The sequence below is a fragment of the Lissotriton vulgaris genome, chromosome 2_1, assembly GCF_964263255.1.
Source record: "Lissotriton vulgaris chromosome 2_1, aLisVul1.2, whole genome shotgun sequence".
In the NCBI taxonomy this organism is placed as follows: Eukaryota; Metazoa; Chordata; class Amphibia; order Caudata; family Salamandridae; genus Lissotriton; species Lissotriton vulgaris.
In genome coordinates, this window is record NC_141687.1 from 1,421,043,419 (window position 1) to 1,421,068,053 (window position 24,635).

The window sequence follows — 24,635 nt, forward strand, 5'->3', positions numbered from 1 at the left end:
TTGCTGTGTCAATTCACACACGGTACTGTTTTCATTAGATTAAGATTGTAATGTCTGTAGAGTTGGAATGTCCTTCACCTGTAGATTGATAACAGGATCGCATATACTTGATGTTGTATTAGAGGGAGTTGGATATTTATTGAGTTGGACATACTTGATCAACCTCACTTTGTGAATAACTTTAAAAACATCAATTCTCGATTGATTGTATAAAAAATTACTAGCAGGACAGTACGTTAACCCCAACAATAAAACCTGAGTTTCTGCTGCAGTAAGCACCGTCTCTGTGAGACTGAGGACTGTATTGGTGGCAGTATACTCTACTGTCTCTATTTCCTGGTTGTATTACCTCTGTTGGTATTGCTGGTGGTGCTTGTGCCGCCGCTCCCTCCTGCATTGGTTACTGCTTCTCCTTGCTGTTGTTGAGGATTGCCGGAGTGCAAGGTCTGTCTCCGGTCCTGTCAGAGAAAATTCAGTTCCTCCGCTGGGGTAAGATTGCTAGCGCCTACTATTGGTGTTCCTGATGTGCCTGAACAACCATCATAAGACTCACTATTAGAGGTGAGAGAATTTGCATCAGATACCACATCAGCAACCAAGTTCATACCAGATACACTTTGAACTGATTCAGACATTTTGTGTGCAAGGGCCTGCCTTTTATAATTGTCGCATTTTCTGGAGAATGTAAAAATTCTCCCTCTGGCATAGTCGTTTTGATCACGTGCAAACTTAAAAACCTTGCGTCCCTTGATGGTGTCCTCATGGTTTTTAATTCATAAGTCTATATCAGCGTGCCCCTTTGAAACCCTTTCCTGTGGTCCTGTGGCATCTAGCAACCCTTTCACTCGGTCAATTTCAAGTAATATTCCTTCACAGTATATCTCAGTGGATTGCGGGCGCGAGAGTTATAGTTAGTACAACTAACTATAACGGAGGAATTTCAATGGCTTTGTACGACTTAAATGTCCAGCTAACTATAATACCCATAAAACCTTTGTTTTTTTCAGTGAATTCCTAAGGTTTTTTTAAATGCTAATTCCTAACTATAACATGTCTAAAACCTATGGTTTTTTCAGTGAATTTTGAAGGTTTTTTTTAAATGCTAATTCCTAACTATAACATGCCTGAAACCTATGTTTTTTTTCAGTGATTTTCAAAGGTTTTGTAAATGAGAATTTTTAAATGTATTAATTGTTATATTTTTTTTAAATACTGATTTACTACTTTTTAAAACTTTTTATTTTTAGATATTTTGTTTTTTAAATTACATTATAATTACAAAATATAATTTCTCAAAATGAATTACTTTAGTTTAAATACTTTTCAAATAGGCAATAGACTTTTAAGTACAGTAGTTACAGTTGTTGAAACTTGCAACACAATTTCAAACACAACGCAACATTACACTCAATGGGAATTTCTAGTTAAATGCAATTAGTTACTTTATGGATTACTTTTCTAATCACAGGACTGGATCCTAGATTCAGTCCTGGGTCATCTCCTCTAAACAGTTGAGTAAAAGCGTTTTGATTACAGTAGTGATTTTTAAGCAATATAATTGTCTTTTAAAAGTTGACACAAACTTTTTCACATAGAATCACCAATGTTATCCTAAGGGAGGAAATTCACTCAGCAGGTAAGTAGTGTTATTTTTACTTTTTCTTACTCAGTGGTGGATCTTGCATCGAGCACTGGTGCATCTCCTGTAAACAGTTGAAAGAATGTGTTTAAGTCATACAGGCGATTTTTAAGGAATATTTGTAGTTTGTGAAAATAGACACTTGAAACTTTTCTGATGAAAACCAGACAATGGATTCCTATGGAAGGAAATACAAGTTACTGGTAATTACGGTTAAAATTACTTTTCAGGGTTAGTGCTTGGCTAAAAGATGCAGAACTGGGTTATCACCTGATAACAGGTGAGTAAATCGGAATTCGTTGTTCAGATGATTTTAGGTGAATATTTTAAAATTCCGAAACTCCACACACAGAAGAATTTCCAAGTGAAACCAGTCAATGTTTGCCTATGGAAGGAAATTCAAGTTACTGGTCATTACAGTTAGAATGACTTTTCAGGTTCAGTACTGGGCTCAAAGATGCAGCACTGAGGTCTCTCCTGAAAACAGGTGAGTAAATCGGAATTCGTAGTTTGGCTGATTTTACTTTGGTCCAGTATATATAGAGCGACTTTCCTACACCATCCCCTCTCTTTACCACTGTGCAAACACGCCCTGTGGCATGTTTTAGGTTGGGGAAATAATTCCCCTTCAATCCTGAAGGTCCCTAGAGTCCAACTAGCCCACTAGGTACATCCAGTAAGCTCCACAGAGCTGCGTAGCAGAGAGATGTAAAAAGGGGCACGGCCTGCACCACCTCTCTGCAACGTAGCACAGTGGTGGTTCCAGGAAGCACCTGGTGGGCTACTTGGCCCATATATATATATATATATATATATATATATATTCACTGAAAAAAACCATAGGTTATAGACCATATATAGTTAGGAATTCGCATTTAGAAAACCTTATTTTACTCACACAAAACCATTGAAATTCCATATATAGTTATTTGCACTAACTATATATCGCGCACCCGCAATCCACTGCTGATGATGTCACATATTACATCATTCATGACATGGTCAGTGACATCACTGATGACATCACTGATGACATCTCAAATGACATCACTGATGACATCTCAAATGACATCACTGATGACATCACTGATGACATCTCATTTGACATTACTGATCACATCACTAATGATATCATTCATGTGATAATACGATGAACCTCTTCAGACTCTAATATAACCTTAGATACAATCAGTGTAAACAGACACTCACAGACTGTCACTCATCCATGGAGTTACTCACACACCTAGTCAGTCATGCAAAGAATCAATCACACCTCCATTTCCTCAACTATACAGTTATACAAACTTTACTTATCCAAACATATACTAACACATATTTACTCTCTTATACAATCCCTGATACAAGTTCACAATGATCCATACAGCCACTCACACATTCACTGGCTCTTATGCACAGTTATTTATATATGTCAACTCTCACATGTACTGTGTTTTACATATGTACTTACTTTGACATGTAGCACTGAGATATCCATTCACTCACCAACACACTCATGCACACAGTCAACCGCCCATACAGCTGTTTCCACATGCACTTTTGAAACCATACATCTAGTGAATCAACTGCTCACACATCTATGCACAGAGTCATACACCTCCCAGCCACCCACACACACACTCAGTCTCCCATACAAATACTTGGGCAACCAATCAATAACCCATATAGTTACTCATATAGCTACTTATCAACACATGCAACAGTTTACAGAACAACAGACATAATGATGCACAAATTAAGACAGTTTAGTCACTAACCCATGCACTCAGTGAGACACATTTAATCACTCACTCATACAGTCAGTCATGCACCTACTAAATCCTTCATCCAGACACTTATACATCCACTCATTCTTCAATATGTAAGACATATTTTAACTTTACAGAAACATACAGTCACTGGATGTTGTCATCAGTGATGTCATCAGTGATGTCATTTGAGATGTCATCAGTGATGTCACTGACCATGTCATGAATGATGTAATATGTGACATCATCAGCAGTGGATTGCGGGTGCGCGATATATAGTTAGTGCAACTAACTATATATGGAATTTCAATGGTTTTGTGTGAGTAAAATAAGGTTTTCTAAATGCGAATTCCTAACTATATATGGTCTATAACCTATGGTTTTTTTCAGTGAATTTTCAAGGTTTTGTAAATGCTAATTCCTAACTATATATGGTCTATAACCTATGGTTTTTTCAGTGAATTTTCAAGGTTTTGTAAATGCTAATTCCTAACTATATATGGTCTATAACCTATGGTTTTTTTCAGTGAATATATATATATACATACATATATAAACATATATCATCTGTATATCTATATAAATACAAACATAAATGCATGCATACATATACTTATATGCATACAGATGCATGTTATTTACATGAAAGTTGAAAAAACACTAATAAAAGCAAAGCTAAAAAGCCACCTCATTACAAACAGAATGGCTTTAACTTAAACGAGGGCGAGATCTATTGCATTTTCAATGCTTGTTTACTTTGGTTCCATCAAGAAGGCATTCAGATGTGTCACACATTTGCCATAAATTCTGAATGTTAGCACTCTAGTTGCACATTAGATCAATGTAGTAAAGCTACTGCTCACCAGGGACGTCTGCTGCTGGTATTCAAAGTGCATGTTTCAGTCTGCATGTCAGAATTTTTTTAATGAAATAGAAGAGGATTTGAGAAGTCACTCAAAATGATCCCTAATTTTTCTTTCTGAAGCACTAATCATACTTTCTATGGCAAAATTAACCCCCTCATGTTGTTCCTTTTTAAATTGAGTGTTTTCAGACTTACCACTTCATTCCAATCAAGATGGCTTCTGGTGTGCCATACTTTTGTCATAAGTAAGACTGTTAGCGCTCTAGTTGTTCTTTAGAACACTCTGGGACATTCTGTCATTGGGCTATACTTGGGGTACATCTGGGTGATATTTGGGCTACATTTAGGCTCTTTTGTCTCTGGTGGCCATCTTGGGAGACTGTATGTCAGAATTTTTTAATGAAATTGAAGAGGGTTTGAGAAGTCACTCAAAATGTGCCCTAATTTTTCTTTCTGCAGCACTAATCATAATTCATATGGCAAAATATACCCCCTTATTTTGTTCCTTTTTAAATTGAATGTTTTAAGAGTTACCACTTTATTCCAATCAAGATGGCTTCAGGTGTGCCATACCTTTGTAATAAGTAGGACTGTTAGCGCTCTAGTTGTTCTTTAGAACACTCTGGGACATTCTGTCATTGGGCTATACTTGGGCTACATCTGGGTGATATTTGGGCTACATTTGGGCTCTTTTGTCTCTGGTGGCCATTTTGGGAGACTGCATGTCAGAATTTTTTAATGAAATAGAAGAGGATTTGAAAAGTCACTCAAAATGTGCCCTAATTTTTCTTTCTGCAGCACTAATAATACCTTCTATTGCATAATATACCCCCTCATTTTGTTCCCTTTTAAATTAAATGTTTTAAGAGTTACCACTTTATTCCCATCACGATGGCTCCAGGTGTGCTATACCTTTGTAATAAGTAGGACTGTTAGCGCTTTAGTTGTTCTTTAGAACACTCTGGGACATTCTGTCATTGGGCTATACTTGGGCTACATCTGGGTGATATTTGGGCTGCATTTGGGCTCTTTTGTCTCTAGTGGCCATTTTGGGAGACTGCATGTCAGAATGTTTTAATGAAATAGAAAAGGATTTGAGAAGTCACTCAAAATGTGCCCTAATTTTTCATTCTGCAACACTAATCATACTTTCTATGGCAAAATATACCCCCTCATGTTGTTTCTTTTTAAATTAAATCTTTTAAGAGTTACCACTTTATTCCAATCAAGATGGCTTCAGGTGTGCCATACCTTTGTAATAAGTAGGACTGTTAGCGCTCTAGTTGTTCTTTAGAACACTCTAGGAGGCTGCAGTAGAACACAAAGGAATCAACTGACAGTCTCTGTCCTTGTTGGATGTACATGTTTTACTGAGAATGTCAGACTTCATTTTCACATGACTGAGAAAGATAATGTGAATTTACAGAAAATATGCTTTCAGTTTAGCTTATAGATCCCCTTCCAAACCACTGTGGGAAAATCATGAGATATTAGTTTTCTTTCAAACAATATTCATGATATCACAGCAGAAGGTTTTTTCACATGGTAAAATCACCTTAGAACCCACCACAATTCCTAAAACGAGTATGGTACCATCAACAAATGATTTATAATGTAACTAAAGTCCTAAAACCCTCTATTAACTAGAATGCTTATTAATGAGGTGCTATCATGTATATTGGTCCCAAGATGGCTGCCAACACTTCTTGGATGAAGTGCTGACAGCCAATCAGATCAGATGTGTGGTTAGGCTCCGCCCAGATATATATCTTTTTTTGAACCTAAATTACTCAAAATCCACTGGAGCACATATATTGAGACCTAGCAAAGGCACATCGGGCTAACAGTCCCTACAATTTTGCCAAGTTTCGTGCAAATCCATTCAGCCGTTCGAGCTAAAAGTGAGGCCAACCGCCCTATGGAAATTAACATGGGAAAAACGCGTTTTGGGACCCCCCTTTTTTCTCGGCCCCCCCTTGCTGAAACCCCCCCAAATTGTCAGGGGCTGCTCAGAAACAAAATGTTCCATTTTCCTGAAAATTTCAGCCAATTCCGTCCACAAACGCCAAAGTTATTAGACATAGAATTTTCAAAAATCCCATAGAGAAAAAATCCTAACTATATATACCTACTGGCGACCGCCAGTAGGTAATATATATATATATATATATGGAAGAAAAGGTTGCCACCTAGGTGGGAATGCACTTACAGGTAGGAATTAATGCCAGCGCAAGGGCGCGAGCTGCGAACAGAGTCCCTTTCCTGCCAGACGCGTTTCGGGCCAACGCCCTCTTCAGTGGCAGCACATGTGACATGACGGCAGCTGCAGGCACCAGTAAATACCCTCAGTGATTATGCACAGGTGTGAAACCTGAAGCAATGCTTTCTGGGACTGGTGGTTCGATAAAACCCAAGTGGGTCGCCGCCGCCATTCGCATGCAAAAAAAGTTTTAAAGGGATTGCCAATGTCCCCGCAAGCACCCCGCAAGTAAAGGCACCTCCTGTACCACAAAAAGCTGCCCAAATGAGGCAGCCGAGGACCCGCAGTTTGTCCGCGGATGTGCAAACCCGCGACCGTGGCCGGCCGCTAACAAATGGAAGAAAAGGTTGCCACCTAGGTGGGAATGCACTTACAGGTAGGAATTAATGCCAGCGCAAGGGCGCGAGCTGCGAACAGAGTCCCTTTCCTGCCAGACGCGTTTCGGGCCAACACCCTCTTCAGTGGCAGCACATGTGACATGACGGCAGCTGCAGGCACCAGTAAATACCCTCAGTGATTATGCACAGGTGTGAAACCTGAAGCAATGCTTTCTGGGACTGGTGGTTCGATAAAACCCAAGTGGGTCGCCGCCGCCATTCGCATGCAAAAAAAGTTTTAAAGGGATTGCCAATGTCCCCGCAAGCACCCCGCAAGTAAAGGCACCTCCTGTACCACAAAAAGCTGCCCAAATGAGGCAGCCGTGGACCCGCAGTTTGTCCGCGGATGTGCAAACCCGCGACCGTGGCCGGCCGCTAACAAATGGAAGAAAAGGTTGCCACCTAGGTGGGAATGCACTTACAGGTAGGAATTAATGCCAGCGCAAGGGCGCGAGCTGCGAACAGAGTCCCTTTCCTGCCAGACGCGTTTCGGGCCAACACCCTCTTCAGTGGCAGCACATGTGACATGACGGCAGCTGCAGGCACCAGTAAATACCCTCAGTGATTATGCACAGGTGTGAAACCTGAAGCAATGCTTTCTGGGACTGGTGGTTCGATAAAACCCAAGTGGGTCGCCGCCGCCATTCGCATGCAAAAAAAGTTTTAAAGGGATTGCCAATGTCTCCGCAAGCACCCCGCAAGTAAAGGCACCTCCTGTACCACAAAAAGCTGCCCAAATGAGGCAGCCGTGGACCCGCAGTTTGTCCGCGGATGTGCAAACCCGCGACCGTGGCCGGCCGCTAACAAATGGAAGAAAAGGTTGCCACCTAGGTGGGAATGCACTTACAGGTAGGAATTAATGCCAGCGCAAGGGCGCGAGCTGCGAACAGAGTCCCTTTCCTGCCAGACGCGTTTCGGCCCAACGCCCTCTTCAGTGGCAGCACATGTGACATGACGGCAGCTGCAGGCACCAGTAAATACCCTCAGTGATTATGCACAGGTGTGAAACCTGAAGCAATGCTTTCTGGGACTGGTGGTTCGATAAAACCCAAGTGGGTCGCCGCCGCCATTCGCATGCAAAAAAAGTTTTAAAGGGATTGCCAATGTCCCCGCAAGCACCCCGCAAGTAAAGGCACCTCCTGTACCACAAAAAGCTGCCCAAATGAGGCAGCCGTGGACCCGCAGTTTGTCCGCGGATGTGCAAACCCGCGACCGTGGCCGGCCGCTAACAAATGGAAGAAAAGGTTGCCACCTAGGTGGGAATGCACTTACAGGTAGGAATTAATGCCAGCGCAAGGGCGCGAGCTGCGAACAGAGTCCCTTTCCTGCCAGACGCGTTTCGGGCCAACGTCCTCTTCAGTGGCAGCACATGTGACATGACGGCAGCTGCAGGCACCAGTAAATACCCTCAGTGATTATGCACAGGTGTGAAACCTGAAGCAATGCTTTCTGGGACTGGTGGTTCGATAAAACCCAAGTGGGTCGCCGCCGCCATTCGCATGCAAAAAAAGTTTTAAAGGGATTGCCAATGTCCCCGCAAGCACCCCGCAAGTAAAGGCACCTCCTGTACCACAAAAAGCTGCCCAAATGAGGCAGCCGTGGACCCGCAGTTTGTCCGCGGATGTGCAAACCCGCGACCGTGGCCGGCCGCTAACAAATGGAAGAAAAGGTTGCCACCTAGGTGGGAATGCACTTACAGGTAGGAATTAATGCCAGCGCAAGGGCGCAACCACCAGTCCCATAAAGCATTGCTTCAGGTTTCACACCTGTGCAAAATCACTGAGGGTATTTACTGGTGCCTGCAGCTGCCGTCATGTCACATGTGCTGCCACTGAAGAGGGCGTTGGCCCGAAACGCGTCTGGCAGGAAAGGGACTCTGTTCGCAGCTCGCGCCCTTGCGCTGGCATTAATTCCTACCTAGGTGGCAACCTTTTCTTCCATATATATATATATATATATATATATATATATATAAATATTACCTACTGGCGGTCGCCAGTAGGTATATATAGTTAGGATTTTTTCCCTATGGGATTTTTGAAAATTCTATGTCTAATAACTTTGGCGTTTTTGGACGGAATCGGCTGAAATTTTCAGGAAAATGGCACATTTTGTTTCTGAGCAGCCCCTGAAAATTTGGGGGGGGGGGGGGTTGTCAAGGGGGGGCCGAGAAAAAAGGGGGGTCCCAAAACGCGTTTTTCCAATGTTAATTTCCATAGGGCGGTTGGCGTCACTTTTAGCCCGAACGGCTGAATGGATTTGCACGAAACTTGGCAAAATTGTAGAGACTGTTAGCCCGATGTGCCTTTGCTAGGTCTCAATATATGTGCTTCAGTGGATTTTGAGAAATTAACGTTCAAAAAAAGATATATATCTGGGCGGAGCCTAACCACACATCTGATCTGATTGGCTGTCAGCACTTCATCCAAGAAGTGTTGGCAGCTATCTTGGGACCAATATACATGATAGCACCTCATTAAAAAGCATTGTAGTTAATAGAGGGTTTTAGGACTTTAGTTACATCATAAATCATTTGTTGATGGTACCACACTCGTTTTAGGAATTGTGGTGGGTTCTAAGGTGATTTTACCATGTGAAAAAACCTTCTGCTGTGATATCATGAATATTGTTTGAAAGAAAACTAATATCTCATGATTTTCCCACCGTGGTTTGGAAGGGGATCTATAAGCTAAACTGAAAGCATATTTTCTGTAAATTCACATTATCTTTCTCAGTCATGTGAAAATGAAGTCTGACATTCTCAGTAAAACATGTACATCCAACAAGGACAGAGACTGTCAGTTGATTCCTTTGTGTTGTACTGCAGCCTCCTAGAGTGTTCTAAAGAACAACTAGAGCGCTAACAGTCCTACTTATTACAAAGGTATGGCACACCTGAAGCCATCTTGATTGGAATAAAGTGGTAACTCTTAAAACATTTAATTTAAAAAGAAACAACATGAGGGGGTATATTTTGCCATAGAAAGTATGATTAGTGCTGCAGAATGAAAAATTAGGGCACATTTTGAGTGACTTCTCAAATCCTTTTCTATTTCATTAAAACATTCTGACATGCAGTCTCCCAAAATGGCCACCAGAGACAAAAGAGCCCAAATGTAGCCCAAATATCACCCAGATGTAGCCCAAGTATAGCCCAATGACAGAATGTCCCAGAGTGTTCTAAAGAACAACTAGAGCGCAAACAGTCCTACTTATTACAAAGGTATGGCACACCTGAAGCCATCTTGATTGGAATAAAGTGGTAACTCTTAAAACATTTAATTTAAAAAGAAACAACATGAGGGGGTATATTTTGCCATAGAAAGTATGATTAGTGCTGCAGAATGAAAAATTAGGGCACATTTTGAGTGACTTCTCAAATCCTTTTCTATTTCATTAAAACATTCTGACATGCAGTCTCCCAAAATGGCCACCAGAGACAAAAGAGCCCAAATGTAGCCCAAATATCACCCAGATGTAGCCCAAGTATAGCCCAATGACAGAATGTCCCAGAGTGTTCTAAAGAACAACTAGAGCGCTAACAGTCCTAATTATTACAAAGGTATAGCACACCTGGAGCCATCGTGATGGGAATAAAGTGGTAACTCTTAAAACATTTAATTTAAAAAGGAAGAAAATGAGGGGGTATATTATGGAATAGAAGGTATTATTAGTGCTGCAGAAAGAAAAATTAGGGCACATTTTGAGTGACTTTTCAAATCCTCTTCTATTTCATTAAAAAATTCTGACATGCAGTCTCCCAAAATGGCCACCAGAGACAAAAGAGCCCAAATGTAGCCCAAATATCACCCAGATGTAGCCCAAGTATAGCCCAATGACAGAATGTCCCAGAGTGTTCTAAAGAACAACTAGAGCGCTAACAGTCCTACTTATTACAAAGGTATGGCACACCTGAAGCCATCTTGATTGGAATAAAGTGGTAACTCTTAAAACATTTAATTTAAAAAGGAACAAAATGAGGGGGTATATTTTGCCATATGAATTATGATTAGTGCTGCAGAAAGAAAAATTAGGGCACATTTTGAGTGACTTCTCAAACCCTCTTCAATTTCATTAAAAAATTCTGACATACAGTCTCCCAAGATGGCCACCAGAGACAAAAGAGCCTAAATGTAGCCCAAATATCACCCAGATGTACCCCAAGTATAGCCCAATGACAGAATGTCCCAGAGTGTTCTAAAGAACAACTAGAGCGCTAACAGTCTTACTTATGACAAAAGTATGGCACACCAGAAGCCATCTTGATTGGAATGAAATGGTAAGTCTGAAAACACTCAATTTAAAAAGGAACAACATGAGGGGGTTAATTTTGCCATAGAAAGTATGATTAGTGCTTCAGAAAGAAAAATTAGGGATCATTTTGAGTGACTTCTCAAATCCTCTTCTATTTCATTAAAAAAATTCTGACATGCAGACTGAAACATGCACTTTGAATACCAGCAGCAGACGTCCCTGGTGAGCAGTAGCTTTACTACAGTGATCTAATGTGCAACTAGAGTGCTAACATTCAGAATTTATGGCAAATGTGTGACACATCTGAATGCCTTCTTGATGGAACCAAAGTAAACAAGCATTGAAAATGCAATAGATCTCGCCCTCGTTTAAGTTAAAGCCATTCTGTTTGTAATGAGGTGGCTTTTTAGCTTTGCTTTTATTAGGGTTTTTTCAACTTTCATGTAAATAACATGCATCTGTATGCATATAAGTATATGTATGCATGCATTTATGTTTGTATTTATATAGATATACAGATGATATATGTTTATATATGTATGTATATATATATATTCACTGAAAAAACCATAGGCTATAGACCATATATAGTTAGGAATTAGCATTTACAAAACCTTGAAAATTCACTGAAAAAACCATAGGGTATAGACCATATATAGTTAGGAATTAGCATTTACAAAACCTTGAAAATTCACTGAAAAAACCATAGGTTATAGACCATATATAGTTAGGAATTCGCATTTACAAAACCTTATTTTACTCACACAAAACCATTGAAATTCCATATATAGTTAGTTGCACTAACTATATATCGCGCACCCGCAATCCACTGCTGATGATGTCACATACTACATCATTCATGACATGGTCAGTGACATCACTGATGACATCACTGATGACATCTCAAATGACATCACTGATGCCATCTCAAATGACATCACTGATGACATCACTGATGACATCTCATTTGACATTACTGATCACATCACTGATGATACCATTCATGTGATAATACGATGAACCTCTTCAGACTCTAATATAACCTTAGATACAATCAGTGTAAACAGACACTCACAGACTGTCACTCATCCATGGAGTTACTCACACACCTAGTCAGTCATGCAAAGAATCAATCACACCTCCATTTCCTCAACTATACAGTTATACAAACTTTACTTATTCAAACATATACTAACACATATTTACTCTCTTATACAATCCCTGATACAAGTTCACAATGATCCATACAGCCACTCACACATTCACTGGCTCTTATGCACAGTTATTTTTATGTCAACTCTCACATGTACTGTGTTTTACATATGTACTTACTTTGACATGTAGCACTGAGATATCCATTCACTCACCAATACACTCAGGCACACAGTCAACCGCCCATACAGCTGTTTCCACATGCACTTTTGAAACCATACATCTAGTGAATCAACTGCTCACACATCTATGCACAGAGTCATACACCTCCCAGCCACCCACACACACACACAGTCTCCCATACAAATACTTGGGCAACCAATCAATAACCCATATAGTTACTCATATAGCTACTTATCAACACATGCAACAGTTTACAGAACAACAGACATAATCATGCACAAATTAAGACAGTTTAGTCACTAACCCATGCACTCAGTGAGACACATTTAATCACTCACTCATACAGTCAGTCATGCACCTACTAAATCCTTCATCCAGACACTTATACATCCACTCATTCTTCAATATGTAAGACATATTTTAACTTTACAGAAACATACAGTCACTGGATGTTGTCATCAGTGATGTCATCAGTGATGTCATTTGAGATGTCATCAGTGATGTCATCAGTGATGTCACTGACCATGTCATGAATGATGTAATATGTGACACCATCAGCAGTGGATTGCGGGTGCGTGATATATAGTTAGTGCAACTAACTATATATGGAATTTCAATGGTTTTGTGTGAGTAAAATAAGGTTTTGTAAATGCGAATTCCTAACTATATATGGTCTATAACCTATGGTTTTTTCAGTGAATATATATATATATATATATATATATATATATATATATATATATATATATATATATATATATGCTGCAAAGATATGTGCACAATCCGTCACGCAATCCAGACCACACCGGCAGTACTTCAAAGTTCATCTTTATTAAAAAGGTAGGCATGACGCGTTTCGAGTAAAAACCCTTTCTCAAATGCCATATGTTGTACAACTGTGGGTTCGTTAGGTTTAAATAACAGGACTTTTAGACATTGAAAAAGGACCAAGTCCATTACATCCAGATTTAAAGGGACAGTTATTTGTTTAGTCTTTTGTGAATATTGCGCTGTTTTATGCAATTTTAAAAGCAAAGGAGAGTACCATTTTTTACTTTGAGTTCTTTAGAAACCCCCATGTGGTGAAACAATGCAGGTTTGCTTTGCTCATTTCTCCGTTTTGTTTGCTTCTTTCACTTCTTGGACTTCATGTCCCATAGTGCTCCACAACTGTCCCGTTTCTTTTCCAACTGGTTTCCAATGTAGATGGCAGTAAAACTTTACTTTTACATCGTGTACTGCGTGCCATTGAAGTTTTACAGGAGTAGTTCCATATCACAGACATGATGCGCAGGTAATAGTTTCACGACCACAGTTGCAGCTTCAATTCCTTCGAGGCATTGCCTTCAGTATGCCGTGCTTCGGGAAATCCCTCTGCATACCCTGGCTGCTGCTGAACTCCATTCACCTCGTTTGGGGCGGGCCGCCTAGCGTGGTAGCCCTTCCATCACAGACTTAGTTTCAGTGCCTTTCGCAGCCGGCGGGCACCCTTTCAACAAGCTGCTCGCTTCTGTAACAAAACCTGACAAAGAGAGTGCCACATCCAGCGGGTCGGGGTCTGGTCTCGAGGTGTGTCAGACACCCCCATTAAATGCTGCAAAGATACGTGCACAATCCGTCACGCAATCCAGACCACACCGGCAGTACTTCAAAGTTCATCTTTATTAAAAAGGTAGGCATGACGCGTTTCGAGTAAAAACCCTTTCTCAAATGCCATATGCTGTACAACTGTGGGTTCGTTAGGTTTAAATAACGGGACTTTTAGACATTGAAAAGGGACCAAGTCCATTACATCCAGATTTAAAGGGACAGTTATTTGTTTAGTCTTTTGTGAATATTGCGCTGTTTTATGCAATTTTAAAAGCAAAGGAGAGTACCATTTCTTACTTTGAGTTCTTTAGTAACCCCCATGTGGTGAAGCAATGCAGGTTTGCTTTGCTCAGTTCTCCGTTTTGTTTGCTTCTTTCACTTCTTGGACTTCATGTCCCATAGTGCTCCACAACTGTCCCGTTTCTTTTCCAACTGGTTTCCAATGTAGATGGCAGTAAAACTTTACTTTTACATCGTGTACTGCGTGCCATTGAAGTTTTACAGGAGTAGTTCCATATCACAGACATGATGCGCAGGTAATAGTTTCACGACCACAGTTGCAGCTTCAATTCCTTCGAGGCATAGCCTTCAGTATGCCGTGCTTCGGGAAATCCCTCTGCATACCCTGGCTGCTGCTGAACTCCATTCACCTCGTTTGGGGCGGGCCGCCTAGCGTGGTAGCCCTTCCATCACAGACTTAGTTTCAGTGCCTTTCGCAGCCGGCGGGCACCCTTTCAACAAGCTGCTCGCTTCTGTAACAAAACCTGACAAGGAGAGTGCCACATCCAGCGGGTCAGGGTCTGGTCTCGAGGTGTGTCAGACACCCCCATTAAATGCTGCAAAGATACGTGCACAATCCGTCACGCAATTCAGACCACACCGGCAGTACTTCAAAGTTCATCTTTATTAAAAAGGTAGGCATGACGCGTTTCGAGTAAAAACCCTTTCTCAAATGCCATATGCTGTACAACAGTGGGTTCGTTAGGTTTAAATAACGGGACTTTTAGACATTGAAAAAGGACCAAGTCCATTACATCCAGATTTAAAGGGACCGTTATTTGTTTAGTCTTTTGTGAATATTGCGCTGTTTTATGCAATTTTAAAAGCAAAGGAGAGTACCATTTCTTACTTTGAGTTCTTTAGTAACCCCCATGTGGTGAAACAATGCAGGTTTGCTTTGCTCAGTTCTCCATTTTGTTTGCTTCTTTCACTTCTTGGACTTCATGTCCCATAGTGCTCCACAACTGTCCTGTTTCTTTTCCAACTGGTTTCCAATGTAGATGGCAGTAAAACTTTATTTTTACATCGTGTACTGCGTGCCATTGAAGTTTTACAGGAGTAGTTCCATATCACAGACATGATGCGCAGGTAATAGTTTCACGACCACAGTTGCAGCTTCAATTCCTTCGAGGCATAGCCTTCAGTATGCCGTGCTTTGGGAAATCCCTCTGCATACCCTGGCTGCTGCTGAACTCCATTCACCTCGTTTGGGGCGGGCCGCCTAGCGTGGTAGCCCTTCCATCACAGACTTAGTTTCAGTGCCTTTCGCAGCCGGCGGGCACCCTTTCAACAAGCTGCTCGCTTCTGTAACAAAACCTGACAAGGAGAGTGCCACATCCAGCGGGTCGGGGTCTAGTCTCGAGGTGTGTCAGACACCCCCATTAAATGCTGCAAAGATACGTGCACAATCCGTCACGCAATCCAGACCACACCGGCAGTACTTCAAAGTTCATCTTTATTAAAAAGGTAGGCATGTCGCGTTTCGAGTAAAAACCCTTTCTCAAATGCCATATGCTGTACAACTGTGGGTTCGTTAGGTTTAAATAACGGGACTTTTAGACATTGAAAAAGGACCAAGTCCATTACATCCAGATTTAAAGGGACAGTTATTTGTTTATTCTTTTGTGAATATTGCGCTGTTTTATGCAATTTTAAAAGCAAAGGAGAGTACCATTTCTTACTTTGAGTTCTTTAGTAACCCCCATGTGGTGAAACAATGCAGGTTTGCTTTGCTCAGTTCTCCGTTTTGTTTGCTTCTTTCACTTCTTGGACTTCATGTCCCATAGTGCTCCACAACTGTCCAGTTTCTTTTCCAACTGGTTTCCTATGTAGATGGCAGTAAAACGTTACTTTTACATCGTGTACTGCGTGCCATTGAAGTTTTACAGGAGTAGTTCCATATCACAGACATGATGCGCAGGTAATAGTTTCACGACCACAGTTGCAGCTTCAATTCCTTCGAGGCATAGCCTTCAGTATGCCGTGCTTCGGGAAATCCCTCTGCATACCCTGGCTGCTGCTGAACTCCATTCACCTTGTTTGGGGCGGGCCGCCTAGTGTGGTAGCCCTTCCATCACAGACTTAGTTTCAGTGCCTTTCGCAGCCGGCGGGCACCCTTTCAACAAGCTGCTCGCTTCTGTAACAAAACCTGACAAGGAGAGTGCCACATCCAGCGGGTCGGGGTCTGGTCTCGAGGTGTGTCAGACACCCCCATTAAATGCTGCAAAGATACGTGCATAATCCGTCACGCAATCCAGACCACACCGGCAGTACTTCAAAGTTCATCTTTATTAAAAAGGTAGGCATGACGCGTTTCGAGTAAAAACCCTTTCTCAAATGCCATATGCTGTACAACTGTGGGTTCGTTAGGTTTAAATAACAGGACTTTTAGACATTGAAAAAGGACCAAGTCCATTACATCCAGATTTAAAGGGACAGTTATTTGTTTAGTCTTTTGTGAATATTGCGCTGTTTTATGCAATTTTAAAAGCAAAGGAGAGTACCATTTCTTACTTTGAGTTCTTTAGGAACCCCCATGTGGTGAAACAATGCAGGTTTGCTTTGCTCAGTTCTCCGTTTTGTGTGCTTCTTTCACTTCTTGGACTTCATGTCCCATAGTGCTCCACAACTGCCCCGTTTCTTTTCCAACTGGTTTCCAATGTAGATGGCAGTAAAACTTTACTTTTACATCGTGTACTGCGTGCCATTGAAGTTTTACAAGAGTAGTTCCATATCACAGACATGATGCGCAGGTAATAGTTTCATGACCACAGTTGCAGCTTCAATTCCTTCGAGGCATAGCCTTCAGTATGCCGTGCTTCGGGAAATCCCTCTGCATACCCTGGCTGCTGCTGAACTCCATTCACCTCGTTTGGGGCGGGCCGCCTAGCGTGGTAGCCCTTCCATCACAGACTTAGTTTCAGTGCCTTTCGCAGCCGGCGGGCACCCTTTCAACAAGCTGCTCGCTTCTGTAACAAAACCTGACAAGGAGAGTGCCACATCCAGCGGGTCGGGGTCTGGTCTCGAGGTGTGTCAGACACCCCCATTAAATGCTGCAAAGATACGTGCACAATCCGTCACGCAATCCAGACCACACCGGCAGTACTTCAAAGTTCATCTTTATTAAAAAGGTAGGCATGACGCGTTTCGAGTAAAAACCCTTTCTCAAATGCCATATGCTGTACAACTGTGGGTTCGTTAGGTTTAAATAACGGGACTTTTAGACATTGAAAAAGGACCAAGTCCATTATATCCAGATTTAAAGGGACCGTTATTTGTTTAGTCTTTTGTGAATATTGCGCTGTTTTATGCAATTTTAAAAGCAAAGGAGAGTACCATTTCTTACTTTGAGTTCTTTAGTAACCCCCATGTGGTGAAACAATGCAGGTTTGCTTTGCTCAGTTCTCCATTTTGTTTGCTTCTTTCACTTCTTGGACTTCATGTCCCATAGTGCTCCACAACTGTCCTGTTTCTTTTGCAACTGGTTTCCAATGTAGATGGCAGTAAAACGTTATTTTTACATCGTGTACTGCGTGCCATTGAAGTTTTACAGGAGTAGTTCCATATCACAGACGTGATGCGCAGGTAATAGTTTCACGACCACAGTTGCAGCTTCAATTCCTTCGAGGCATAGCCTTCAGTATGCCGTGCTTCGGGAAATCCCTCTGCATACCCTGGCTGCTGCTGAACTCCATTCACCTCGTTTGGGGCGGGCCGCCTAGCGTGGTAGCCCTTCCATCACAGACTTAGTTTCAGTGCCTTTCGCAGCCGGCGGGCACCCTTTCAACAAGCTGCTCGCTTCTGTAACAAAACCTGACAAGGAGAGTGCCACATCCAGCGGGTCGGGGTCTGGTCTCGAGGTGTGTCAGACACCCCCATTAAATGCTGCAAAGATACGTGCACAATCCGTCACGCAATCCAGACCACACCGGCAGTACTTCAAAGTTCATCTTTATTAAAAAGGTAGGCATGACGTGTTTCGAGTAAAAACCCTTTCTCAAATGCCATATGCTGTACAACTACGGGTTCGTTAGGTTTAAATAACGGGACTTTTAGACATTGAAAAAGGACCAAGTCCATTACATCCAGATTTAAAGGGACAGTTATTTGTTTAGTCTTTTGTGAATATTGCGCTGTTTTATGCAATTTTAAAAGCAAAGGAGAGTACCATTTCTTACTTTGAGTTCTTTAGTAACCCCCATGTGGTGAAACAATGCAGGTTTGCTTTGCTCAGTTCTCCGTTTTGTTTGCTTCTTTCACTTCTTGGACTTCATGTCCCATAGTGCTCCACAACTGTCCAGTTTCTTTTCCAACTGGTTTCCTATGTAGATGGCAGTAAAACGTTACTTTTACATCGTGTACTGCGTGCCATTGAAGTTTTACAGGAGTAGTTCCATATCACAGACATGATGCGCAGGTAATAGTTTCACGACCACAGTTGCAGCTTCAATTCCTTCGAGGCATAGCCTTCAGTATGCCGTGCTTCGGGAAATCCCTCTGCATACCCTGGCTGCTGCTGAACTCCATTCACCTTGTTTGGGGCGGGCCGCCTAGTGTGGTAGCCCTTCCATCACAGACTTAGTTTCAGTGCCTTTCGCAGCCGGCGGGCACCCTTTCAACAAGCTGCTCGCTTCTGTAACAAAACCTGACAAGGAGAGTGCCACATCCAGCGGGTCGGGGTCTGGTCTCGAGGTGTGTCAGACACCCCCATTAAATGCTGCAAAGATACGTGCATAATCCGTCACGCAATCCAGACCACACCGGCAGTACTTCAAAGTTCATCTTTATTAAAAAGGTAGGCATGACGCGTTTCGAGTAAAAACCCTTTCTCAAATGCCATATGCTGTACAACTGTGGGTTCGTTAGGTTTAAATAACAGGACTTTTAGACATTGAAAAAGGACCAAGTCCATTACATCCAGATTTAAAGGGACAGTTATTTGTTTAGTCTTTTGTGAATATTGCGCTGTTTTATGCAATTTTAAAAGCAAAGGAGAGTACCATTTCTTACTTTGAGTTCTTTAGGAACCCCCATGTGGTGAAACAATGCAGGTTTGCTTTGCTCAGTTCTCCGTTTTGTGTGCTTCTTTCACTTCTTGGACTTCATGTCCCATAGTGCTCCACAACTGCCCCGTTTCTTTTCCAACTGGTTTCCAATGTAGATGGCAGTAAAACTTTACTTTTACATCGTGTACTGCGTGCCATTGAAGTTTTACAAGAGTAGTTCCATATCACAGACATGATGCGCAGGTAATAGTTTCATGACCACAGTTGCAGCTTCAATTCCTTCGAGGCATAGCCTTCAGTATGCCGTGCTTCGGGAAATCCCTCTGCATACCCTGGCTGCTGCTGAACTCCATTCACCTCGTTTGGGGCGGGCCGCCTAGCGTGGTAGCCCTTCCATCACAGACTTAGTTTCAGTGCCTTTCGCAGCCGGCGGGCACCCTTTCAACAAGCTGCTCGCTTCTGTAACAAAACCTGACAAGGAGAGTGCCACATCCAGCGGGTCGGGGTCTGGTCTCGAGGTGTGTCAGACACCCCCATTAAATGCTGCAAAGATACGTGCACAATCCGTCACGCAATCCAGACCACACCGGCAGTACTTCAAAGTTCATCTTTATTAAAAAGGTAGGCATGACGCGTTTCGAGTAAAAACCCTTTCTCAAATGCCATATGCTGTACAACTGTGGGTTCGTTAGGTTTAAATAACGGGACTTTTAGACATTGAAAAAGGACCAAGTCCATTATATCCAGATTTAAAGGGACCGTTATTTGTTTAGTCTTTTGTGAATATTGCGCTGTTTTATGCAATTTTAAAAGCAAAGGAGAGTACCATTTCTTACTTTGAGTTCTTTAGTAACCCCCATGTGGTGAAACAATGCAGGTTTGCTTTGCTCAGTTCTCCATTTTGTTTGCTTCTTTCACTTCTTGGACTTCATGTCCCATAGTGCTCCACAACTGTCCTGTTTCTTTTGCAACTGGTTTCCAATGTAGATGGCAGTAAAACGTTATTTTTACATCGTGTACTGCGTGCCATTGAAGTTTTACAGGAGTAGTTCCATATCACAGACGTGATGCGCAGGTAATAGTTTCACGACCACAGTTGCAGCTTCAATTCCTTCGAGGCATAGCCTTCAGTATGCCGTGCTTCGGGAAATCCCTCTGCATACCCTGGCTGCTGCTGAACTCCATTCACCTCGTTTGGGGCGGGCCGCCTAGCGTGGTAGCCCTTCCATCACAGACTTAGTTTCAGTGCCTTTCGCAGCCGGCGGGCACCCTTTCAACAAGCTGCTCGCTTCTGTAACAAAACCTGACAAGGAGAGTGCCACATCCAGCGGGTCGGGGTCTGGTCTCGAGGTGTGTCAGACACCCCCATTAAATGCTGCAAAGATACGTGCACAATCCGTCACGCAATCCAGACCACACCGGCAGTACTTCAAAGTTCATCTTTATTAAAAAGGTAGGCATGACGTGTTTCGAGTAAAAACCCTTTCTCAAATGCCATATGCTGTACAACTACGGGTTCGTTAGGTTTAAATAACGGGACTTTTAGACATTGAAAAAGGACCAAGTCCATTACATCCAGATTTAAAGGGACAGTTATTTGTTTAGTCTTTTGTGAATATTGCGCTGTTTTATGCAATTTTAAAAGCAAAGGAGAGTACCATTTCTTACTTTGAGTTCTTTAGTAACCCCCATGTGGTGAAACAATGCAGGTTTGCTTTGCTCAGTTCTCCGTTTTGTTTGCTTCTTTCACTTCTTGGACTTCATGTCCCATAGTGCTCCACAACTGTCCAGTTTCTTTTCCAACTGGTTTCCTATGTAGATGGCAGTAAAACTTTACTTTTACATTGTGTACTGCGTGCCATTGTATCACAGACATGATGCGCAGGTAATAGTTCCACGACCACAGTTGCAGCTTCAATTCCTTCGAAGCATAGCCTTCAGTATGCCGTGCTTCGGGAAATCCCTCTGCATACCCTGGCTGCTGCTGAACTCCATTCACCTCGTTTGGGGCGGGCCGCCTAGTGTGGTAGCCCTTCCATCACAGACTTAGTTTCAGTGCCTTTCGCAGCCGGCGGGCACCCTTTCAACAAGCTGCTCGCTTCTGTAACAAAACCTGACAAGGAGAGTGCCACATCCAGCGGGTCGGGGTCTGGTCTCGAGGTGTGTCAGACACCCACATTAAATGCTGCAAAGATACGTGCACAATCCGTCACGCAATCCAGACCACACCGGCAGTACTTCAAAGTTCATCTTTATTAAAAAGGTAGGCATGACGCGTTTCGAGTAAAAACCCTTTCTCAAATGCCATATGCTGTACAACTGTGGGTTCGTTAGGTTTAAATAACAGGACTTTTAGACATTGAAAAAGGACCAAGTCCATTACATCCAGATTTAAAGGGACAGTTATTTGTTTAGTCTTTTGTGAATATTGCGCTGTTTTATGCAATTTTAAAAGCAAAGGAGAGTACCATTTCTTACTTTGAGTTCTTTAGTAACCCCCATGTGGTGAAACAATGCAGGTTTGCTTTGCTCAGTTCTCCGTTTTGTTTGCTTCTTTCACTTCTTGGACTTCATGTCCCATAGTGCTCCACAACTGTCCCGTTTCTTTTCCAACTGGTTTCCAATGTAGATGGCAGTAAAACTTTACTTTTACATCGTGTACTGCGTGCCATTGAAGTTTTACAAGAGTAGTTCCATATCACAGACATGATGCGCAGGTAATAGTTTCATGACCACAGTTGCAGCTTCAATTCCTTCGAGGCATAGCCTTCAGTATGCCGTGCTTCGGGAAATCCCTCTGCATACCCTGGCTGCTGCTGAACTCCATTCACCTCGTTTGGGGCGGGCCGCCTAGCGTGGTAGCCCTTCCATCACAGACTTAGTTTCAGTGCCTTTCGCAGCCAGCGGGCACCCTTTCAACAAGCTGCTCGCTTCTGTAACAAAACCTGACAAGGAGAGTGCCACATCCAGCGGGTCGGGGTCTGGTCTCGAGGTGTGTCAGACACCCCCATTAAATGCTGCAAAGATACGTGCACAATCCGTCACGCAATCCAGACCACACCGGCAGTACTTCAAAGTTCATCTTTATTAAAAAGGTAGGCATGACGCGTTTCGAGTAAAAACCCTTTCTCAAATGCCATATGCTGTACAACTGTGGGTTCGTTAGGTTTAAATAACGGGACTTTTAGACATTGAAAAAGGACCAAGTCCATTACATCCAGATTTAAAGGGACCATTATTTGTTTAGTCTTTTGTGAATATTGCGCTGTTTTATGCAATTTTAAAAGCAAAGGAGAGTACCATTTCTTACTTTGAGTTCTTTAGTAACCCCCATGTGGTGAAACAATGCAGGTTTTCTTTGCTCAGTTCTCCATTTTGTTTGCTTCTTTCACTTCTTGGACTTCATGTCCCATAGTGCTCCACAACTGTCCTGTTTCTTTTCCAACTGGTTTCCAATGTAGATGGCAGTAAAACTTTACTTTTACATCGTGTACTGCGTGCCATTGAAGTTTTACAGGAGTAGTTCTATATCACAGACATGATGCGCAGGTAATAGTTTCACGACCACAGTTGCAGCTTCAATTCCTTCGAGGCATAGCCTTCAGTATGCCGTGCTTCGGGAAATCCCTCTGCATACCCTGGCTGCTGCTGAACTCCATTCACCTCGTTTGGGGCGGGCCGCCTAGCGTGGTAGCCCTTCCATCACAGACTTAGTTTCAGTGCCTTTCGCAGCCGGCGGGCACCCTTTCAACAAGCTGCTCGCTTCTGTAACAAAACCTGACAAGGAGAGTGCCACATCCAGCGGGTCGGGGTCTGGTCTCGAGGTGTGTCAGACACCCCCATTAAATGCTGCAAAGATACGTGCCTAATCCGTCACGCAATTCAGACCACACCGGCAGTACTTCAAAGTTCATCTTTATTAAAAAGGTAGGCATGACGCGTTTCGAGTAAAAACCCTTTCTCAAATGCCATATGCTGTACAACAATGGGTTCGTTAGGTTTAAATAACGGGACTTTTAGACATTGAAAAAGGACCAAGTCCATTACATCCAGATTTAAAGGGACCGTTATTTGTTTAGTCTTTTGTGAATATTGCGCTGTTTTATGCAATTTTAAAAGCAAAGGAGAGTACCATTTCTTACTTTGAGTTCTTTAGTAACCCCCATGTGGTGAAACAATGCAGGTTTGCTTTGCTCAGTTCTCCATTTTGTTTGCTTCTTTCACTTCTTGGACTTCATGTCCCATAGTGCTCCACAACTGTCCTGTTTCTTTTCCAACTGGTTTCCAATGTAGATGGCAGTAAAACTTTATTTTTACATCGTGTACTGCGTGCCATTGAAGTTTTACAGGAGTAGTTCCATATCACAGACATGATGCGCAGGTAATAGTTTCACGACCACAGTTGCAGCTTCAATTCCTTCGAGGCATAGCCTTCAGTATGCCGTGCTTTGGGAAATCCCTCTGCATACCCTGGCTGCTGCTGAACTCCATTCACCTCGTTTGGGGCGGGCTGCCTAGCGTGGTATCCCTTCCATCACAGACTTAGTTTCAGTGCCTTTCGCAGCCGGCGGGCACCCTTTCAACAAGCTGCTCGCTTCTGTAACAAAACCTGACAAGGAGAGTGCCACATCCAGCGGGTCGGGGTCTAGTCTCGAGGTGTGTCAGACACCCCCATTAAATGCTGCAAAGATACGTGCACAATCCGTCACGCAATCCAGACCACACCGGCAGTACTTCAAAGTTCATCTTTATTAAAAAGGTAGGCATGTCGCGTTTCGAGTAAAAACCCTTTCTCAAATGCCATATGCTGTACAACTGTGGGTTCGTTAGGTTTAAATAACGGGACTTTTAGACATTGAAAAAGGACCAAGTCCATTACATCCAGATTTAAAGGGACAGTTATTTGTTTAGTCTTTTGTGAATATTGCGCTGTTTTATGCAATTTTAAAAGCAAAGGAGAGTACCATTTCTTACTTTGAGTTCTTTAGTAACCCCCATGTGGTGAAACAATGCAGGTTTGCTTTGCTCAGTTCTCCGTTTTGTTTGCTTCTTTCACTTCTTGGACTTCATGTCCCATAGTGCTCCACAACTGTCCAGTTTCTTTTCCAACTGGTTTCCTATGTAGATGGCAGTAAAACGTTACTTTTACATCGTGTACTGTGTGCCATTGAAGTTTTACAGGAGTAGTTCCATATCACAGACATGATGCGCAGGTAATAGTTTCACGACCACAGTTGCAGCTTCAATTCCTTCGAGGCATAGCC